The following is a 7015-nucleotide window of genomic DNA, read 5'->3' as shown; positions in this document are numbered from 1 at the left end:
AAACTGCTCTTGTGAGGTTCTTTCCTCTAACCCAGCAACACCCCATGAAAGGGTAATGTTCCCATCATACAGATGAGAAAAACAAGGTTCAGCTGAGCAGTTCTGTCAGGGAAGGTACAGAGCCAGCCAGGAACCCCTATATTGGAGTGACCAAAATACCCTTTTTTTTTTTTTTACCACAATCAGGGTTTGAAGTTTCCAAAAGGATCCGGGTTCTCACCTTTCCCTATGTGTACACTCTGCACCAAGGGGTTTTCAGATTTCCCAGCTGTGTAGCTTGTCACTGGGATGGCATTTGGGTGTTGGGATGATCAGGCTCCTGTGCCATGAGAAAACCCCAGTTAGGGCTCAGGACCCTGTAGGAGAATTAGACACCTTTGCCAGGCTGAACCTGAGACCAATCTATTCCCCAAGCTCTGCCCATCCCAGCCAAGCCGCTGGCTCAGTCAGTGCTGCTGTTGTGAGCAGCTAGGATTCTGGACTTGCTATATAGCAATACTGTAGGTAATGTGTGCCTTCTATTTTTGGGCCACAGTGGCAGCTACAGTGCAGTATAGTTCACCTCAATGAGAGACTGGGGAGATGGTTCAGATTGTAAGGACTTGTGGTACTGACATGAGGACCTGAGTTCGAACCTTAGAATCTGTTTTTTAACAGTGGTGTGTGTCTATAATCTGAGCACTGGGGAGTCAGAGACAGGAGGATCCCTGGGGCTTGTTGTGTTCCATCCTACTTGAAGAGCCCAGATCCCTAGATGAGATCTCAGAAACCAGGGTTGGCAGCTCCTGAGGAACAATACCCAGGCTGGCTTCTGATCTCCATTCACATGCACACACGCATGTGCACCCACTACATATGCCCTTGCACATACATGTACACACACATCTACATACACATTCACAAAATACTTGGTTATAATTCTAAAACCCTAAGGAGCGTGCTTCACACTGGTAATGCTACCATTTCTCATTCAAAGTTTACAGAGGCCTGGGGACCTCGGAGTAGGGCCCAGAACTGACAGGAGGACACAGTCTCTTGGCATGCAAATAAACAAAGCTATGAAATGCTAGCATTTCTAATCTACACCTTGGTTTGTTTGTTTCTTTTTTTAACATGCCCGTGCCCTGTGCCATGTTTTCCTTTCCTTTCCCAATGCCTTGTCCTGAGCACAACATGGGATGACTCTCCAAGAGCAGGAAGTGGGAGGTTGCAACAAATGAGATGGAAGAAATGTCCAGAGGGTGATCTGGTGGCATCACATAGACTCTGTGAGTACACAAGGTAGAGACCCTGGGTCCCACACCAGATCTCCATGCTCACCTGGCTTCTGGAGTCCCCAGAGAGCTGATCCTCACACCCTCTTGCTGGCACCTTCCCAGCTCTGCAGCTCAGGTAGCTCTCCCAGACTCAGATCACCAGCCTGGACTAAGTGCACCAACTTTGTTGACAGTCCTAACTGCCCTTCAGGGAGAGGCCTGAGAGGCCCAGCACCCTTAGTGAAGACAGAGAGTCTCCAAGCTGGCTCCAAATTTCCCATCAGACCTCATCATCATGGGCGCACTCTGTCACAAGTGCCCACATCCTCTTATCACACTGCCCTCTCCTTGCCTCCCTATGTCTGTGTAACATGAAGAGCCTGCTTTGTTGGGGTTTCTGTCCTGCCTGGTTCCCACAGTCGTTAGGTCCCAAAGAAAATCACACAGAGAGTCTACGTTAGGTTATAAACTGATTGGCCCATTAGCTCAGGCTTCTTATTAACTCTTATAACATATATTAACCCATTATCCTTATCTATGTTAGCCACATGGCTCAGTACCTTTTTTAGCAGGGCAGGTCACATACTGCTTCTTCCATGATCTGGGCAGGACTGCGAGAGAGCTTCCTTCTTCCCAGAATACTCCTCCCCTCATTGCCCCACCTCTACTTCCTGTCTGGTTTTCCCACCTATACTTCCTGCCTGGCCAATCAGCGTTTATTTAAAACATGATCAACAGAATACAGACAATTCTCCCACACCATGTCTGTACAGTCCTTGCTCAGCCTGGGCGATTCTGTTTGGCCCATGGCTCTTGAGTCAGATAAAGTCACCTTGCTCAAAGTGTCTATCAAATAGCAATGGTTGCAAGACCTCTGAGCCCCGTGCTTACTTTAGTAAGCTGTCTGTGACCAGAAATCCTTTTCTGTTCCAGTTGTATTGATGTGTATATTTATAATAGACATGGGAACTTATGATGGAAACACACATACAGATAGGACACATGTTTAACTGTGAAAATCCATGTGGTATGACAGCCTAAAAACTATCCAACACATTAGCTAGGGGTGGACACTGCAACCATGTATGGAATAAATAGTTGCTGATGACTCTCTATGGCCAGAAGTAGGATCCAGATAAGCTCAAAATACCTGGGAAATTTACATGAAAAAGCCTAAATTTTAACACAGCTTTAAGGCTTGCTAACCATGCAACATAATTGATATTTAGTTTCTCATGAGGACAAAAACTCTATCAGTATTACATGACCAGGTTTCATCAGGGAAAAAAAGAATTTTTTTCTTGAAATTTAATTATTTTAGTTATGTGTGTATCTGTGTGTGGGGGTATATGCACCTGAGCCCCCAAGGAGGCCAGAAGTTCCTAGGCTAGAGTTCCAGGTAATTGTGAGCTGCCCAATGGGAAGCTGGGAAGCGCACTCCGAACCTCTCCAACAGCAGAAAGTGCTCTTGGCTGCTGAGCCACCTCTCCAGCTCTCCTAAAACACTTCTTCCATCTTGCTGAAATTTAGATTTTTAATGATCAGCAAATCTAATTTTGAAAATTTTACTGATTTTTATGAGGGAAGTCTGGTGTGACAATGGACTGTACAGAGGAAGCAAGTACCCACCCTCCCTGGCCATTTCATTTGCATAGGGCCCTCCCAAAGCCCCAGGAGCTCAGAATCCCCTTACACACCCCGCACAACAGCTGAGCACAAGGACCTGAGAAATGAGTGCACGGTTTCAGGGGCTGAACGATCAGAGTCCTGGCAGCCACCTGAGTTCACACTCGGCGACTGGGAGACCAGCCTCAAGGGCCAAGGGGGACAGCAGTGTCTGGAGAAGCTGGTGTCCAGTGTCAGGTGCTTTCTGACTCCTGTTTCTTCCCTAATGCTAGGGAGGATGGCATGAAGGGAAAGGAGCAGCCCGTTACCTCTGTCTTTCGGCTCTCCTCACTTTAAAGAAGCGCTGAAGGGAATCACACGTGTCAAGAAATGGGACTGAGCCAGGAGTATGGTAGCACATGTCTTTAATCCCAGCATTTGGAAGCAGATGCAGGCAGATCTCTATGAGTTCAAGGCCAGCCTGGTTTAAATAAAGAGCTTCAGACCAGGCAGAACTACAAGGTGAGACCCTGCCTTTAAAAAAAAAAATTAAAAATAGTATAAAGTTGGAGCACGTAAATTCTTTTTTATTTCTCTCTGAGCAGACACTGCGTGTGCCTGCTGTGTCCATCATGATGCTCTGAATATGCGGTTTAAATCCAACACTTAACAACTGTGTCACCTCACAGCTAACAGTTGTGGTGAGAACCCCTAACCCCACGATTTGCATGTTCACAGGTGGGGTATCTTGACATTTGCTCTCCCGTAATTCTGTGTGAAGCAGCTCCTGACCTCTGCTCCATCTCGTTGCAGTCCAGTGCCCTTGCTCAAACTCTCCCATCCCTGCCCCAGTTGCCACCCTCCTCCTCCTACGATGTTTGCCTTCCTCAGTCCCACATGTGAGGGAGATCCTGCAGTATTTTCCACTGCGTCTGTGCTGTTGCACTTAGTGCAGTATCCTCACGTTGCTACAAATCATGGTGTCTTCTCCTGCAGCTGAATACTACTCCATGGTGCATATACCCTAGTTTTACCATCCACTCCCCTATTGGTAGACAATTAAGTTGACCCCTTTTCTTGGTTATAGTGAACGGTGTTACCATGAGTGAAGAAGGGCAGATGTTTCTTTTTTATTGGAAAAAAAAGATATAATTGGGACCAGCAGTGGTGCACGCCTTTAATCCCAGTACTTGGAATGCAGAAGCAGGTGGATCTCTGAGTTAGAGGCCAACTTGGTCTACAGTGGGAGTTTCAGGACAGCCAAGGCTACATAGAGAAACCTGTCTTTAAAAAAAAGGGGGGAGGAGAAAAAAAGGGGGGAGGGAGGAAAGAAGGGAGGGAGGGAGGGAGGGAGGGAGGGAGGGAGGGAAGGAAGGAAGAAGAAAGACTGAAGGACTGTGGTTATAAGAGCACTTGCTGCTCTTTCAGAGGACCAGAGTTCAGGTCTCAGCACCCAAATTGGGCAGCCTGTAACTCCAGATCCAGGGCACCTGGCTCCCTTAATCTGAGCTCACATATATGTGACATATGCACAGACACACAACGTACACACAAATAAAAATAAAATATTTTAAATAAGAACAATGCTTAAATAGTTGTATAAAAGGATGGGTCTCATCGTGACATCTTTATTCTCCTAATGCACTTGGCTCACATCCGACCTGTCTTCGCCCTCTCCTGCCCCCACCCGCTGGTCCCTCTCCTCTCTCCCAAGCCTCCCCACTGCTCTCACAGCTCTCGTTTCTCATGCGGATGTCTCTTCACTGTTTTTATTGTGCTTCCTTCGGGTCACACCCGGGTTCAGGACCACTGAGGTCATTCTGCACCGTGCTGCACTGTTCCAGCAAGTGTAACTGACGTGCGTGTGGTCACGAGAGCTGTGAGACACACGTGGATAGTTCCTATGTCCTGAGTGAGTTAAATGCATTTAAAATTTTCATTTAAAACTGGCATCACACAACCAAAAATGGTCAGACCTGGGCTGCTATTTTAATTTTCTGTTTTCACTTAGTTTAGTTTTAGAGAACTCTGTGATGAGTTAGAGGAGAAACCACAAAAAAGGCACTTCGTATTGAAGTAGCTTGAATGCCATCTTTCTTTCTTTTCTTAAACAAGAGGGCTCCTTGGGTCTAGCAGGCCTCACCTAGAAAGACATACATGATGGCTGGGTGTCCTCTGTCCTCTGGGTCCTGGGTCCCGAATGACAGATGGAGTGACATCCTCACGTCAGTAGGCTCATGCCTCTATGTCCGTCCCTCACAGCAATGGGTCACTCCAGCCCTTTGCTTTTTGTCCTTCTGTCCCTCGGGACTGCGGTCTGTGGGGAAGACCCCTTCTGTTCACTCCCTCAGTTAATGTGCCACCTCCTAGTGGCATTCTCAATCCTAAAGATGCCTGTTTGATTTAAATCCCTCTTGGACACATTTTTTTAAAGACACCTAGAGGGAGCTTTAGAGATAGTGGTTAAAAACACTTGTTGCTCTTGCAGAGATCCCTGGTTCAGTTCCCAGAACCTACAATGTGGCTCACAACCATCCATGACTCTAGTTTCCGGGGATCCAATACCTTCTTCTGGTCTCTGAGAGGAACCGCGTGTATGTAGGGTACAGACACACATGCTCACAGAACACCGTATATGCAAAGTAAAAATACGTCTTTTTTGAAGATCCACACAGAGACATGTTTATGTACCCACAAACACACATAGCAGGGCCGTGAACATTAACAAAGGAGACATGTGCCTGAGTCTGACAGGAGCATCTCCTGTGGGTTCCAGTTCTGGGCACTGACCTAGGGAGTCAAGGACTGATTTGGTCTCTAAACCCCAGACACTTTAGCAGCCAACACAAGGGCCAGCCCACCCCAGCACTCGTGACTCTCAGGTACTCAGGCCTAATGGCCTCTCCCTGTTTCTGTATTACTGTCCCCATGTATTGTATTGACGGATGAATGAATGTGTGAGTGGCTGAGTGAAAGAATTGAATGTATAGTGATCAACGACTCAATGGAAGATATGGCCGAGAAAAGTGTACGGAGGTACAAGAGCTGCCAAGCTTGTGGACAGCAGGCTCGGGGCGACCCCCTGATATGGTCCCACAGTGCATGGATGAGGATGCCTCTCACTCCTTCGGCATCGCGTGGGACCAGGACAGTCATCCAGTGCACTCATCTCACTTTTCAGAAGCTGATGAGCCCACAGGCATAGAACACAGAATGTGAAGCCAGGCATAAAGATCTCAGCTCTCGGTTGTCCCAAGGCTTCATGTGACTTAGGGGCAGATGGCTTTTCAGTTAGCATATGTTTCAACTGGAAAGAACAGTCCTTTTTAGATCTAATGGAGCACCTAGAAATTATTTGATGCAACTTGCTTTTGTGTTTTGTGTGTCGGTCTTTTTTTTTTTTTTTTTTTTTTTTTTTGGATTGATTCCCCAGTATGTGATTCTTCCTCACTCCCATCCTCCTGGACCCACATGGAAATCTTCAGACAACCGCCATTAGGGAAAGTCGTTGCCATAGTATTAAATGTTTTCGTCTGCACAGTTTGGCCTGGAAGCTAGTTTTGGAGGAACTAACACATGTGATTATCTGATGATGAAGGAGAACAAGGGGCAGACACTCAATAAACATTTACTGACCTGAATGGGATCCAGGCCTCACCCTGCTGCTCTCTCTTCCCATGAAAGGCAAATCTGTTCCTCACTGCCCAGCCCTCGCTGGCCTATGCCTCTCCCGCCTGCCATGTGGCTGGCACTGTACGACTACTGGGAGTGTGGTGGGGGACAAATTGGAAGAGGTCTCCCCGACTCGTGGAACTACAGTGTACAGAAACACTCTGTAACAAGCGCTCAGCAAATGCAGTCCCCTGCCTGTTACACACAGGGCTCCAGCAGATGGCGAGAGAGCGGGCGAACTTCAGAAGGTAGAGCAGAGAAAGTCCTTCTTAGAAGAGAGTTCAGAGTGGCGGCATGAGCAGATGAGCTGGTCAAAGCCAAGACCAGAACTGTGAGAAGAGCTTCAGCAGCAGAGAAAACGGAACCTGAGGAGGGCCTTGGGGATCAGGTGGTGCTGTAGTCTAAAGAATAATTGCCCTCTATAACTGGGCATGGGGTAGTGCACACCTTTAATCCTGGAACTACGGAAGCAGAGGCAGATG

This window comes from Arvicola amphibius, chromosome 1, assembly GCF_903992535.2.
Source record: "Arvicola amphibius chromosome 1, mArvAmp1.2, whole genome shotgun sequence".
NCBI classification, from domain to species: domain Eukaryota; kingdom Metazoa; phylum Chordata; class Mammalia; order Rodentia; family Cricetidae; genus Arvicola; species Arvicola amphibius.
Note: the sequence above shows the minus strand (reverse complement) of the source record.